The sequence below is a fragment of the Callithrix jacchus genome, chromosome 3 (assembly GCF_049354715.1).
Source record: "Callithrix jacchus isolate 240 chromosome 3, calJac240_pri, whole genome shotgun sequence".
Lineage (NCBI taxonomy): Eukaryota > Metazoa > Chordata > Mammalia > Primates > Cebidae > Callithrix > Callithrix jacchus.
This window is the reverse complement of record NC_133504.1, coordinates 48,052,229-48,068,541: the sequence shown is the minus strand read 5'-3', so window position 1 is coordinate 48,068,541 and position 16,313 is coordinate 48,052,229. Positions and strand designations below refer to the sequence as shown.

Genomic DNA, 16,313 nt, shown 5'->3' with positions numbered 1-16,313 from the left:
TCTTTAAGGTTCTTTTCAAGAGAAAGAAAAGGAAGGGACAGAAAAGAAAAGAGAGAGAGAGAGGAAGAAGGGAAGGAAGGAAGAGAGAAAGGCAGGAAGGAAAGAGAGAGGGAAAGAGAGAGAAAGAAGAAAGAAAAGAAAGAAAAGAGAAAGAGAAGAAAAGAAAGACAAAGAAAAAGAAAGAAAGAGAAAGGAAGAAAGAAAGAAAAGAAAGAAAAGAAAGAAAGAAAGAAAGAAAGAAAGAAAGAAAGAAAGAAAGAAAGAAAGAAAGAAAGAAAAGGTCAACGCAGACCTTTAGGTAAAGTCCTACTCCCATTCATATCTCAGAGAGTGCCCCTCGCTGCTCTATCCTATTCCCCAGGAAACAACACCTGTCTCTTCAGTTGGTCCTTTGTTGGATAATGACAGTGTGTCAAGGAGAAATAGCATTTCCTATGTGTTAAATGTTTCTTTGTTACAGCCCTATCCCATTCAGGCACTTTTCTTTCCTTTCCTTTGATGGAGGAAAAATGCAAGGATGATGAGAAAGCCCTGACTGACATCAGTCGATTACTTTAGCTTTATAAAGTCATTCCAATCGATCACTAGGGCTTGAATATGCCTTGGGCTCAAAGTATATAAATTGGAGTGTCTCTTGTGGTTCAGTTTTCCTTCTGAAAGATTAAAAAATTGGAGCTAATAGCTAGAGAAAAGGTCCTCTAGTACATTACATAGAATTTGGTGGGATTGCCCATCTTGATAGATTTATAAATGTCTCTTAGCCCCTTTACATGTACTTCTGCTGATGCTTCAATTGCCTTTTGGTGAAGAGGGCATGGGGAAAATAATTCTGTGATCAAATATGCTTTTATTATTCTGCTTTAATGCCTTTTTCATTTTGGGGTTCAGGAAATTATGCTCATTTTTGTTTTTAAACTAATCATTGGCTTTTTTATAACAATACAACTACTTTTTCAGTATAGTAAAGCTTTGAAAGTGTTTCCTAAAAAACTCTTGCAGGAATATGAGAGTAAAAAATTTGTAATCAATAGTTCTCTCTCATGCCTTTCTTTCCCCTACTTCTGATACAACAGGAGGTCAACAGATTCCTGGAGGCTTTGCCTTCTGACTGTTCTCCTTCTGCTGTAGATTCTCTGGTCATTATAACCTGAAATAAGGACTGCTTTGTGACATGAAGCAGTAACTTGAAGAAGTGCCAAGGGATGAAAAACACAAAGAGAGAATTAAAGTATGTAGGCTAACACAATGTAACAAGTAGTTTTTAAAAATGAGACAAAGTAAGTTATTCTCCTCTAAAACAAATTAGCCAAAATGAGCAAAAGGGTCAAAATACAAAAATTCATGGGTTGACCTAGAAAATATAAAGACAGACTTAGAGATTGAATTTCAACCCTAAATTGCTTGAATCTCCTGCATCTGTTAATTGATTAATTCACTGAACAATTATGTATTGCATGTCAGACATTATACTTTCAGGTTCTGGCAATAAAAATAAACATGATAGATCTGGTCCCTGTCCTCATGTAATTTATAATCTAATGGGGAAAACACAGATTATTTAAATAATTACAAAAAGTAATTACATATATACAAATGTAATAAGAGCTCTGCAGAAACTAAGTAAAGTACATTTTAAATGACAATCTGTAAGTCTCTATATTCAACAAAGACCCTGTGAACCTCACAAAACACACTATAATATGAAATCTTTGTTTCAAGTATTAATTTAAAATTGTTAATAATTAGTGTACAATGTAAGATTGTTTTGTAATTTCTTTGATTTGAATTCTGTAAATGGGAAAGAAAATTTTCCATTGGGTTTTCCAATCAGAAAAAAGAAATCTACTATTACACTGATACTCTTACAGACAGTTTCTAAGACACCAGGCTATTGATGGTGAACTACAATAGCAGCTGCTCAGAGATATAGAGATGAACTATGCAACTTGATTCTTCATTCTGTTTGACACCAAACAAAGCAGTTATTTACCTAAGTTCTTTTCATCTTTAAAATGGAGATAATAGTGACTATTTCAATAACCTGAGAGGCCATTGTGAGGATAAATTAGATAAAAGCACTTTTCAAAGACCTATCAATCATATTAGTATTTGAATTCTAAAAAACAACAGGAGTATTTAGTTCAGTTCATGGCAACTTTTGCAGAGAAATGAAACCTTAAACAGGTTATTAGAATTTAATAACTAAATTAAAACCCACTTTGTAGTCAGTAAATGCAGTATTGATGCTGAGAAAGTCAAATTAGTGATGCAAAAGAAATTGGGACAAGTTCCCCAAATGTAAATTTTTATGCAAAGAAATGACAATGATCAAAATGATAAGAGAGCCAGCCTTCAGCTAACAAATCCCTAAGAAGAAAACAAAACAAAAGGGAATGAAACACTTGTGAAAGATATACTAGAAGAAATTTATTTGTGATTAAAAAACTATTCATTATTTATTTCTATTTTCTAGCTCATACTGAAAGAACAGTATCTTATCTATCTTGCATATCTTACTTGAGTAATTAAGTAAAAGTTCCTGATGTTTTATGTGAATTCCTGGCTATATGAGAAGACTGTGGCTTTTTATAATTTGGGAATAGCTACAATCCTTAATTTTATTTGTGTAAAAGACAAGCAAAATTTAAGCACAGATTACTAAAATATCCCCCAGGCTAGCTCCCATAAACTTGAATTAAAGCACTAGATAAAGCATTGGTTTATTCCACATTGATATTAGTTATAAAAGTATGTGTCTCATACAGGAATACAAAATATTAGCCATGGAGGTTATTAATTACCTAGGTTCGATAATGTATACATTTAACAATACTTTTCTTGGCTTGGAACAAATGAAGCTACCAAACCCTTGCCATCCAAGAAACTGATAACCTGATATTTTTCCTGATGCAGGAAAAATAAAGAAATAAGCAAGGAAAAATAAAGAAATGAATAAAGATCAGGTCTCTGCCTTTTGGCTAAGATTAAGTGTAGAAATTAACAAAGAAAGGGGACTCTCCAAAATGGCCAAATAGACACAACTCTGGCACACAACACCCAGCGAGAGAGATGCAGAAATCCAGAGATCTCCTAGCCCTAACCGAGGTACCAGGTGCATTTCAATGGGTCTGGTCTGACAGTGAGCAAACCCCAGGGAAGGCAGAGTGAGGCAGGGAGGGGTGCTGCTTCACCCAGAAAGTGCATCCAACCAGGGAGTCAGAGGCTCCCCCTCTGGCACTCCGGTCCAGATACAGCACTCCCCCCAAAGCCTCAGTAATACACAGAACAGGGAATCTTTGCCAGTCAAGTGCCAGGACTTACAAATGAGGAGTTGAATAATAATCCAGGACAGTGTCCCAGATTGGTACACAGACCTAAAAACAGAAGCATAGGCCCCAAAGCCAGCTGGGAGAGCCTGCGGACTGAACTGTCACCCTCTCCCCAAGCCCAGAGAGAGGGGGAGCTGTAAGAGGGAGGACAGACAGAGCAGCTTGGCGGGCCCCTGCCTCATGACTGGAGAGAGAGGAAGCTGAAAGGGGGAGATGGCCAGGTGTGGCTGGGTGGGTCCCTACCTTCCACCACAAACCCCAGAGCACTGAAGCTCTGACTAGCGGGTTGTGCAGCCAGTGCCACAGTCTGAGCTGAACTCTGAATGATCCAGCCCAGTGGAGGAAGGCCACAACTCACCATTAGAAGGGAGGGACTGGACTACGTGTTGTAACAAAAAACACAGGAAGCCTATATAGCAACGGGATGGCATTCTTGACCACCCAGCAGCACCTACAGGTCACCAGAAGAGGCAGGCCTAATCTCCCAGTGTAAACAAAAAAGACACAGGAAGCTTCTCTAGTAACCTGAAGGAGTCCCTAGACACCCAGTAGCACCTTGACAGGCAGACAAGATCTCAAATTGACACCCTATTATCAAAATGGAAAGGGCTAGAGGAGGAAGATAAAAAAAATTCAAAAGCTAGCAGAAGACAAGAAATAACTAAGATCAGATCCAAACTGAAGGAGATAGAGACACAAAAAACCCTTCAAAAATTCAGTAAATCCAGGAGCTTCTTCAAAAAGATCAACAAAATAGACAGACTGCTAGCCAGACTAATAAAAAAGAAAAGAGAGAAGAATCAAATAGATGCAATAAAAAAAAGATAAAGGGGATATCACCACTGGTCCCACAGAAATACAAACTACCATCCAAGATTACTACAAACAACTCTATTCACTAAACCAGTAAACCAGGAAGAAATTGATAAATTCCTGGCCACTTGTACTCTACCAAGACTAAACAGGGAGGAAGTTGAAACCCTGAGTAGAACAATAACAAGGGCTGAAGTTGAGGCAGCAATCAAAAGCCTACGAACCAAAAAACGTCCAAGTCCAGATGGGTTCATAGCCAAATTGTACCAGACATACAAAGAGGAGCTGGTTTCATTCCTTCTGAAACTGTATCAGATAATACAAAAGGAGGGAATCCTCCTTAACTCATTTTATGAGACCAAAATCATCCTGATACCAAAACCAGCCAGAGACTCAACCAAAAAAGAAAACTTCAGGCCAATATCCATGATGAACATGGATGTAAAAATCTTTAATAAAATACGGGCAAACAGATTGCAACAGCACATCAAAAAGCTTATCCATCAGGACCAAGTAGGCTTCATCCCAGGGATGCAAGGCTGGTTCGACATACACAAATCCATAAATGTAATTCAGCACATAAATGGGACCAAAGACAAAAACCACATGATTATCTCAACTGATGCAGAGAAGACCTCTGACCAAATTCAACAGTCCTTTATGCTAAAAACTCTCAATAAACTAGGTATTGACAGGATGTATCTCAAAATAATCAAAGCTATTTACAACAAACCCACAGCTAATATCATACTGAGCAAAAACTGGAAGCATTCCCTTTGAAATCTAGCACTAGACAAGGATGCCCTCTCTCACCACTTCTATTCAACATAGTATTGGAAGTTCTAGCCAGAGCAATCAGGCAAGAAAAAGAAATAAAGGGTATTCAATTAGGAAAAGAAGAAGTCAAATTGTCTCTATTTGTAGATGACATGATTGTATATTTAGAAGACCCCATCATCTCAGCCCAGAATCTCCTGAAACTGATAAGCAACTTCAACAAAGTCTCAGGATACAAAATTAATGTGCAGAAATCACAGGCATTCCTATATACCAATAACAGACAAACACAGAACCAAATCAAGAGCAAACTCCCGTTCACAATTGTTACAAAGAGAATAAAATACCTAGGAGTACAATTAACAAAGGATGTAAAGGACCTCTTCAAGGAGAACTACAAACCACTGCTCAAGGAAATAAGAGAGGACACAAACAGATGGAAAAACATTCTGTGCTCATGGTTAGGAAGAATTAATATTGTGAAAATGACCATATTGCTCAAAGCAATTCATAAATTCAATGCTATCCCCATCAAGCTACCAATGACTTTCTTCACAGAACTGGAAAAAACCACCTTAAACTTCATATGAAATTACAAGAGAGCCCATATAGTCAAGACAATCCTAAGCAAAAAGAACAAAGACAGAGTCATCACACTGCTGGACTTCAAATTATACTACAAAGCTACAGTAATCAAAACAGCATGGTACTGGTACCAAAACAGAGACATAGACCAATGGAATAGAACAGAGGTCCCAGAAGCAACACCATACATCTACAACCATCTGATCTTTGACAAACATGACAAAAACAAGTGATGGGGAAAGGACTCCATTTTTAATAAATGGTGTTGTGAGAACTGGCTAGCAATGTGCAAAAAGCAGAAACTGGAATCCTTCCTGTCACCTTACGCTAAAATTAACTCCAGATGGATTAAAGATTTAAACATAAAACCTAACATCATAAAAACGCTGAAGAACACATAAGCAAAACCATCCAGGCCATAGGCACAGGCAAGGCCCTCATGACCAAAACACCAAAAGCAATGGCAACAAAAGCCAAGATAGACAAATGGTTTCTAACTAAAATTCAGAGCTTCTGTACAGCAAAAGAAACCATCAGTAGAGTGAACTGGCAACCAACAGGGTGGGAAAAAATTTTTGAAGTCTACCCATCTAACAAAGGGCTTATATCCAGAATCTACAAAGAACTAAAACAGATATACAAGAAAAAAACATACAACCCCATTCAAAAGTGGATGAAGGATATGAACAGACACTTTTCAAAAGAAGACATATATTAGGCCAACAAACATGAAAAAATGCTCATCATCACTGGTCATTAGAGAAATGCAAATCAAAACCACATTGAGATACCATTTCACGCCACTTAGAATGGTGATCATTAAAAAATCAGGAGACAACAGATGCTGGAGAGGATGTGGAGAAATAGGAACACTCCTACACAGTTGGTGGGAGTCTAAATTAGTTCAGCCATTGTGGAAGACAGTGTGGTGATTTCTCAAGGATCTAGAAATAGAAATTCCATTTGACCCAGCAATTCATTACTAGATATATACCCAAAGAACTATAAATCATTCTATTATAAAGACACATGCACACATATGTTCATTGCAGCCCTGTGTACAATAGCAAAGACCTGGAACCAACCCAAATGCCCATCAATGATAGACTGAACAAAGAAAATGTGGTACATATACACCATGGAATACTATGCAGCCATAAAAAGTAATGAATTCATGTCCTTTGTAGGGACTTGGATGAATCTGGAAATCATCATTCTCAGCAAACTGACACAAGAACAGAAAACCAAACACCGTATGTTCTCACTCTTAGTTGGTGTTGAACAATGAGAAAATGTGGACTTAGGGAGAGGAGCATCACACACTGGGGACAGTTGTCGGGGGGTAGGGGAGGGAGAGTGGGGGGTGGGGAGGGTGGGAAGGGATAACATGTGGAGAAATGCCAGATATAGTATGCACCTAAATTAAAAGAAAAAGAAATTAACAAAGAAAGGTATTAAAAGGTTAAGACGTAGTTTGAATAAGGAATAAAGAAGTTTCAAAAATTTCCATTTGGCTATTGGTTACACGAAAGGGGCAATTTCAAAGCATATTCGTAATTATGACTTCTTAGAAAACATTCTCCAGGTTCTGGAGACTGGAGATAACTGGAATGAAGACAGCTGTTTTCAATGTCATCATAGTAGTGCAATTGTTTCTGGTCATCCTTGCTCTTTTGGAACAGAGCCATTTGATGACTTTCTCGGGCTCACATCCTACCTCCTCTGCAGCAGCAGCATTATAATATAGCTACTATTTATGAAACTGTTATGTAATTGCACCTAATATTTGCATAGTATGTATTTATCCCAAGTCTATTATTCAATAATGAACATGTACTACTATTCAGCGTTCCTTATAACACTTCTATGAGGTAGATACTATACTTTTTTCCTGTTTCACAGACAGGGAAACAAAAGCAAAGAGAATTTAGATAGCTTGCCCAATGTGAAAACCTACATGTTACAGGGCTGAGACTTAAACCCAGGCAGTCAGGCTCTAGACTGTGCTCTTATTTGCTATGCTGCACTGCCCATGACCAAACCCTCTAATAGGTGCTATAGTAATCTTCATAAGAACCTGACAAGATAGAGATTATTGTCTTCATTTTTATGTGATGAGACTGAAGAAGTTTAAATTTCCAAAAGTCATAGCATTAATAAGAGACAAAGGTAGGATTCAAACCAGGTTTGGATGAATCCAGTGCCTGTTTTCATTACCCAACACTCTGTTGTACTGAATTTTCGGTAACATATCCTCTAGGCAGGAACTCCTGTCTGAACACACCAAAAAATAATGCGAATATGTAATATGATTCAGAAAGATGATTTTTCTTTCAGGAGATCTATTTTTAAACATATTTTAAAGCAGATTTGAATAGGAATATACTTAATACTTGGTAACAAAACCTTCTATTTATAAATACAAGATTGAAAAAGCCACATGTTTCTTAGCTAGTGCCCAAAGGGAATACTGAGAATAACAAAAATAAAAGTAATCTCAATAAGTTAAACCACAGACTTAGGCTACAGCAATTTTAGTTCAAATTAACTGTTATGTTTATTATGTATCCTCAGTTAACTAATATTAGAAACTCTTGTATATGTGACATATACAAACAAATGGAATTAGTATTTAAATCAATGGTTATATCAAGTCTAACAAAGTGTGTCTTTTTTATTAGGCACAGTTTCAATGAAGAATATGTTGTTGAATCAAAAAGATAATTGGACCATTGATCTTAAATCTTCCGTGGTGATGCTGAGAAGAAACCTCCACGCAAACTCAAAGCTAATGACCTAGTAAGATGTGTGCTTCAACGTTTTCCAGTGATATTAGAGAGTTTTTAAGCCTTCATCATTCATACCCATTTGTATGACAACTGGCTAACACCAAATTGTGGCAAACTGGATGAAACCAACTTGTCTGCCAAATAAATTCACCTTTTGGTTTCACGGTTCTTGTGACTATTTTTTATTCAACTCAGAATATCTTTTGATTTTATTAATTCACTTAGGCTGCTTGTGTGATTGTGAATAAATTGTTTAGTCTTAGTCCTTTGCTGTGTATATGGTAAAGAAAGCCACATACTAATTTCACCTGTTTTTTTTTGGAAGAGTAAGTTGAATTAACGCTTTTAAAAAAAGTGCTAGAAAGAAGATTTTTTTTTTTAAAGAAACCACAGTTTGCCTGTTCAAGTTTGAGCCAACTCAAGTTCTCTTTGGGTAAAAGCCAAGTTAAAATATGTCTCAAGTTTCTTACATGAAAGAAGCATATAAAGGCAGGAAATCTAAAGACCACCTAGCGATTTTTAATATCACAGGAAAATGTTTGCTTGATTTTTGGTATTTTTTTTCCTTTAGAAAAATAGAGTAAAAATACTAATAAGGCCGGTTTAGTCTTCCTTTGAAAATGAAAAGGAAAATGAGGGCACGATGTTCACTTAACGATGGATGCATGAAAATGACAGCATCCTGGGGAGCAAGAGCAATGACGTAAATGTTTTAAAATGAGGATATTAAATACTTTTTCTTGACATGCTAAAGGCAATGTGTAAAGGGAATAATTATATGCCTCAAGAGGGTGAAAAGCTGAAGTGGTTTGTTGGAATAGATATTACTGGGATGTATTTTTTCTGACACTTTCCAAATAAAGCATTCAGTATATGTCAGGTGTTGTTTTTTTTTTTTAAAGGTGTACACATTTTAATTTAACAGAATATTTATTTTATTCTGTCATTTATCAAGTGGCTGTTTTTGAAGAAATTGTATGTGCCTATACTTCTCCGGAAAATTTCATCTTCTTTCTTCTATTTCTGGCTTCATAACTGCCTCAGTGGTCTATTCACTTTCGTCAGCCATCTCACACATACCTGGTACCCAGAATACTATGAAGCTCCTTATTAAACACAATGTGCAAGTATAGAGATTGGAACTTAAGTGGCACAAAATTCCTTTCTTGGAGTATTGTGGATATCACTAATCTTTTGGATAGTGTTGCTGAGAGCCATGCTTGTCTATGCTTATGGGCAATGTCTCACAATGGTAAAGAAGTGAAAAACCAAGTTAAGAAAAAAATCGAATTAACTTTCCTATCTCTGTTAATGGGTAAATAACTTCTATCTATCTGAACTTCTCAACTTTTACCTGAAATTGTTTCTTTCTGAAACTTGCTCTTAATTTCACAGCAACTAAGGATTCCCTTAAGACTAACTGGTACTTGTAAAGTTCCATTAAAAAAAAATGAACAAAATAATAACATAATCACTCTTAAAAAAACAGTTGACTATTGAAAACAAAATATTTGATGAAGTCTCTGTACAAAATCATCATCTCATTTTGTCCCGTAATACACGCCACATTTATCTTTGAGTTGATACATTCAGTTTTTGGTAGGTCTAAACATTGAGATCTAACATTAATGACTGAGCTTGAAATCATACTGTAGAATTCGACGATGAGCTCACATAAACCCATTTATGTCAGAAGAAAGGGAAAATGGAGAAGAATCTCCACCAGCAGAGACAGTACACAACATACTCTCATGCACACTCACAATTTGTGATCATCATGCCCAGACCAAAAAAAGGTTCCCAACCTCTCTCTCATTTCCTCGTTTTATAGCAGATTATTTTATAGGCTTAAACTAGCTTTTTATCATAGCTGCATTACTTGTTAATGCTAGCTCAATAATACTCTGCTTGACTCTGGTGTAAGCACTTCGGAGGGGAAAGCGGGCAGGGTGTAAAAAGAAAAAAGCATCATCATACCTTCAATTCACATATGTGTAGTAATTACACACTTTGTGGGGAGAATTGGGAAGTATATTAATAAATTCCTTTGAGAATTCTTTTCAGTAATGGGCAGGCTCTTTTGCCTTTGGAATATTCCATGTGTCATTATTTTTCATCCTTAGCTTTCCTTTGGGATGCAATCATTGGCAGTTCGACAACTTTCACATCAAAGTTTTCAAGTTGAGGGAAGTTATTGAAGCAAGCTTAACCTGAGTAAGTACTCATTTTCACTAAATATTTAAAAGAAAAAAGTCAATTATCTCTTAATACAAAGGTGTGTGTTTAAAATATTATCAATGAATGTTCACACATAAGGCGGAGAGAATCTTCCTGGCATGAGTCCAGGCTGTCTGCATGAGTGAAAAGAGAACATTTTGTATTCTACCTGCCAGGTGAGAATCTGAGTCATATTTTCCCAAGTGGTGTTCTTGGAGACAGAGCCAATGAGAAATTTAAGCTGTAGAAGTTCCTCCTTGTTAATATAATGCATAAAATATTGACAGACTGTGTAATATGAATGGTTTTTAATTCCAAGATACGGTTATAAGGTTTTAATAACCAATCTAGGGGAACACTAGCTAATTTAGAACATAATTCTTGGAGGAGTTTGTTATGCCCTTAGGGCTCTGGCTTTGGAGAGACCTTTGATAATATTTAGCATTTCTCCATTGAGACTCTTAAGTAGCCCGATCTGGGTAGCTTTGTGTTTGGATGTTTCATTTCATTAAAACATTCCTTTTCTTATTAGCATTCCCAAGCCTTTCTAGTAGTTACAGAACGTGATTGGCTTAATAAAAGGTTTTCTAGGAGACGGCTCAATTCATTAAACGGGATTTTTATGTTCAAAATTAACATTTAAAATATGATATTTTGAAATAATTGAATGTGATGAATAAGTTAAACAGGCTGCATCTTTAAATTAACATTTTGGCTATGATTTTGAAAATCAAAGCTTTCCTTGTTTTGAAGTAAACAAGTTGGGTGATTCTGCTGCTTAAATTATTTTCTACTCTTATCTATGCTTTAATCAAACTCTAATAGTTACAAATCTTCATATTGTTATTCCTCATTATTATGAGGGTCTCAGATTCAGTAAATTGGATACATATTCACCCGATTCTTCCCATTTTTAGTGTGAGACCACAATTGTTCCACCTTTCTTTTGAAGCCTATTTTCAACTCAAACGTCACAGGCCAGTAAGTGAAAAAAGTTTTCCATTTGCTACATCAGTGACAGATAATTCTTCTTAAGCCCCTTTATTTATTGTATTGCCTTGCTTAAATAAACTTCCAATTGCATATACCTTTAGACCAAGTATTAGCCTGACCCCTAAATACTTCTGTTACATGACGCCATTCTGCCCTTTCAAACTTACTTTTCATGACTCTTCTATAAGGAACATGTACCTTAACAACATAAGCTATTCACTGCCCCTAGAGCTCCCTACATACATCTGTACATGTATGCTTTTGTTTTACGTTTTACCTAGCCTTCATGACCTTCCTTTCCCTTTATATATACTCATTACTTTATTAAAACCACCATAGAAACCACTTTTTCCTAGTATCTCCCCACATATGAGTTCTCTGCTCATAGCTTTCTCTCTTCTCACTTTGGATTTTGGTGGCTGTTATGGCCTAAATGTCTTTGTTCCCCTCCATATGAACAAATTCATATGTTGTCATTCCAGTTTCCAATGTGATGGTCTTAGGTGATGGGGTCTTTGGGAGGTGATTAGGTCATGGTAATGAAGTGCTCAAGAATGGGATTAGTGGCCTTTTAAAAGGGACCCCAGAGAGCCCTCTCATCTTCTTTCTGCCATGTTACGGTCCAATAACAAATGAAAGTTTGCAGTGCAGCAGAGTCCTCACCAGAACTTGACTATGCCAGTACCCTGATCTTGGACTTCCCATCCTCCAGAACTGTAACGAATACATTTCTGTTGTTTACAAGTCACCCAGTCTACAATATATTGTTATAGCCATTTGGACTGACTAAAACAGTAGTATTCACTGTTTACCCAATAACATTTACCAGGCAAATATACACTCAATGTATTTATACATTTATTTAAATGTATCATTTCTTTTCTTGAGTATAATAAGCTTCTTAAGGGCAAAAAGGCTGTCTTATATGTCTTATTCATAATATAGCATACAATACCAGCTCCAGAGAAGGCACTCAATGTTTGTTGAAGAATGGAAGGAAGGCAGAAACGAAGGATGGAAGGAGGGAAGGAAGGAAGGAAGTAAGAAGGAAGGGAGGAATGAAGGGAAAAGAATGAAAGGGACAGTATGGGGGGAGATTTTTCTCTTATAAACAGGAATGTAACTTTTTGAAAGATAAGGGTCATGTCTTTGTGTAAAAAGAAATCGTGAACATTCATTTCAAAATTGTAGATGCTCAAACATTCATTCATTCAGTAAGTATTTGCTAAGTTCTTCCTTTTCTGTCTCTATGAGGGATTTTGCTGTTTGCCTCATCATATCAAAATTTTGGAAAACAACAGTTTCTTCTCACCAAGTTTTGGGGAAATATTTGTTGATTATGCTATCCATCTCTATATCTGCATTAAAAAATGAATGTCTCTCTCCTCTAGTATTCGCATCATGAAATATATTTTTAATGAAGATCTCAAATTAGAATTTCTAAATCAAATTCTAAAGATTAGGTATACATATTATATATATATATTATATTTATATACATACAGGATTATATATATATAATCTTTCTTAGATGATTTTGAAATATATATATATATGTATATGATTATTCATGTATATACATGGATAAGAAAAGCCTCAACATAAACTTAATCCTTCTGTGATGACAAATTTTTTTCAGTGCCAAACAATAGCTGTTTACATCTATGCTAAAATATATTTACAATGGATGTATATTTCTATCTAAGTGATCTGGTAGTCTGTGTGCATTCATTCTATGTACTTTTTCTTCCTCTCTGGCCAGTACAACAACTTAGCAAAACAGCATAGGTTTACCTTTCTGTTTAATGTCATCTATTATCAAGGAGGTAATAGGTTTGCCAGTCAATCTGCCTGTAAAAAGTGGTCAGAGATAAAGTAAATTGCTCCAAAAATATTTCTACCAAATCTGTATACAATGCCATATTAGTGAGGGTACTCTCAACCAAAAGTAATAGAAAATTCAGGGGCCAGGCATGGTGGCTCCCAGCTATAATCCCAGCAACTCAGGAGACTGAGGCAAAAGGATCACTTGAGCTCAGGAGTTGAAGACTAACAAAATAGTGAGATCCAGACTACACAAAAAATAAAAAATTAGCCGGATGTGTTAGCATGTGCCTATAAGCCCTAGCTACTTAGGGAGGCTGGAGGTAGAGAATCCCTTGGGTCCAGGAGTTCAAGGTTACAGTGAGCTATGAGCTGTGATCACACTATTGTACTCCAGCCTGGGCAACAGAGCAAGACTTTGTCTCAGAAGGAAGGAAGGAAGGAAGGAAGGAAGGAAGGAAGGAAGGAAGGAAGGAAGGAAGGAAGGAAGGAAGGAAGGAAGGGGAAGGGAAGGGAGGGAGGGAGGAAGGCAGGAAAGAAGGAAGGAAGGAAAAAAAGTCATAAAAGTGGCTTACACATTATAGCTGATTAGTTTAGTGCTCAGTGACAGTTCTTCTGTCTTTCTTCTCCATGTGCATTTCTTCCATGCTAGCCAGACTGGCTCTCTCCTCTATGTTGCTGAAACTCTGTCACGTTCTATTCATCAATGCCAGAGTAAGATAAATAACAATTTCTTCCTTTGGGATTATTTTTAGAATATTAAAAGTGAAGAATCTTTTTTCGAACTCCTTTAACACTTTGTATTTCTACTAGTTTTATTTCTCCTACAATTAGGATCTGGGACATCAGAGACACTTATGTTTTGTTCACTGCTGTTTCCCTGGCACCTAGTTCTTGCTGTGTAGTAGGCGCTCAGTAAATACTTGTGGAATGAATAACTGAATGTATAAATGTCTTAATGGCCAAAACTGGATTGCATGCCCTTTCTCCAAGCCAATTGTGGAAGATGAGACCTTTATGATTGTCTGTGACCTTTCAGAGTTTATTTGAGTTAAATGGAAAAGTAGACCCCAGAATGAATTTGGGCCATGGCAGTGTAAAAAAGAAGCACATGACTGTTAGGTTGACAATACACATGGTGTGCTATAAATGTCAGGATTAGGGATTTTGCATGGGAGCAGAAGTCAGCATTTGCAGTAGGTTTTGAGTAAAGTAGGGTTAATAACAAATGCGGCAAGTATGAGCCAAAAAGTCATAAAATCTTTTTCCAGCCTAGGAAAGAAATGAAACAACATTGGATGTGGTAACATTTGACAAGTCATGCAGCTTGAGATTGCCCAATTCTTTTGTGTCTTTATGTACTCCATCTACTTAAGACTTTATACATGCCTAATGTAGTGTTAGCTATTTAATTAAGTTTCTTGGTAGAACTTGATTTTGCTTGCCTCGTTTTTTGAATATCATGAGGAATGCTCAATCATGCCATTAGAAAATATTACCCGAAGTTACTTAGGGGAAATGAGGTGTCTCATATGTTTTACTTTTATTTGTCCATATTAAGATTCATCTTTCTAGACTTAGGCATGGACATCCTGTAATAAACTGTTTACATCCTGATGCTGCTACCCACTGGATTTGTTACAGCTTGCTTTTAGAGACATTAGAGACTAGTATTTTGTACATATTTGGACAATTAGCCAATAGGCTTAGGTTTGATGGTGGAATTGATTAATTTGTCCTTTACCAAATGGCCCTTCATTGACCTTGTATTTCTCTCTCTTTTTTTAAAAATTTCTATCATGAAAGCTTTTGCTAAATACATTTCTGCAAAATGTCAGGACTTCAGCAATGGCCAGATAGATTACTTTGTTAAGGAAAGAAAAAAAGAAATAGATTTTCACCTTTTGAAATCCATAGTTCTGTTAAAATATTTGTTTTGTTTCAAACAAGGGATCTTGTAAATAATCAGTCCTAGAATCTTGTTCATGTTTGCTAAATAAGCCTAGATCCAAATTTTGCAAAATTTACCCTTTTTACCTGTTTGAACCTGAAACCTAAATTTGTTTGTTTTCTATTATCATGACATATTTCGTTCTCCACATTTCCTCAAAGGCTTCAAACATGACTCAACAGTCTTATCTGACATTTTTAAAGAACTTTTGGAAAGATCTCAAACATATTTTGAAGGGCTAATTCTTCTCCCTTACTTTAGGCTTTTTGACCTTTTGGCCAAAATTATGCTTTTGACAATCTGAGGATTATGTTAACTGGCAGCTAAAAACCCAGTGGAAGTTGAGTAGTTCTAGTCTCATTATCACATCTTAACAGGGCTCCATCACTCCAATCTGCATACATACTCCTTGAACTTTCAGAATAAAATGAACAATATCCCACAGTGATGAGATACACAGGCTTTGGAGTGTTCCTGCCTGGATTTGGGCCCTGGCTCTGCCACTTATCAGCAGTGCACCCTCATTGAGCCTTCATGATGGCAGTAATAAAAGCATTGAATTCATAACACTATTGTGGAAGTTACATGAGGTAATGTCTCAAAGACACTTAGCATAATGCTGAGCACATTGTAGTTGCTCAAAAATTGTAGCCAAACTATTTTGCTAAAGAAAAAAAAGAGAGAGATGGGATAGAAGTGAGAAAAATTAAAGTTTGAGGGGATGTTTTCTACATAGGGTAGAAATACAGTAATTCTAGGAGATTAAATATGCAGCCAGTGATAAAGGTGTTATGTGCATGTGGCACTGTAGGTTGGCTACTTTGTAGATGACACGCGCTAAGATCTCATGACAACGGATGACTATAGCAATTTAGAGGGTGTGTAACTTCTACAGAGCCAGAAAACATAATCAAGCTTATCTGAGCTTTGACCTTTGCTTTCTGTAAGCTCTTGGGAAATGTTGGAGGGTTTTTTGTTTTTTTTGTTTTTTTCTTCTGAGTCTTACCTCAGATGCCCTTTGGTGTGTCTTATATT

The 16,313-nt window shown here is 36.4% G+C and overlaps 1 long non-coding RNA gene across 1 annotated transcript in view; it reads left to right on the top strand.

Moving 5' to 3' along the window:
* Positions 1–8,184: 8,184 nt before the first annotated feature.
* The window catches only part of LOC144581734 (uncharacterized), a 120,198-nt gene continuing 112,069 nt past the window's right edge, over positions 8,185–16,313 (top strand). The window contains exons 1-2 of the long non-coding RNA XR_013532865.1: positions 8,185–8,303; positions 10,417–10,507. This is a non-coding gene — a long non-coding RNA (uncharacterized LOC144581734). The remainder of the gene's footprint in view (positions 8,304–10,416; positions 10,508–16,313) is intronic.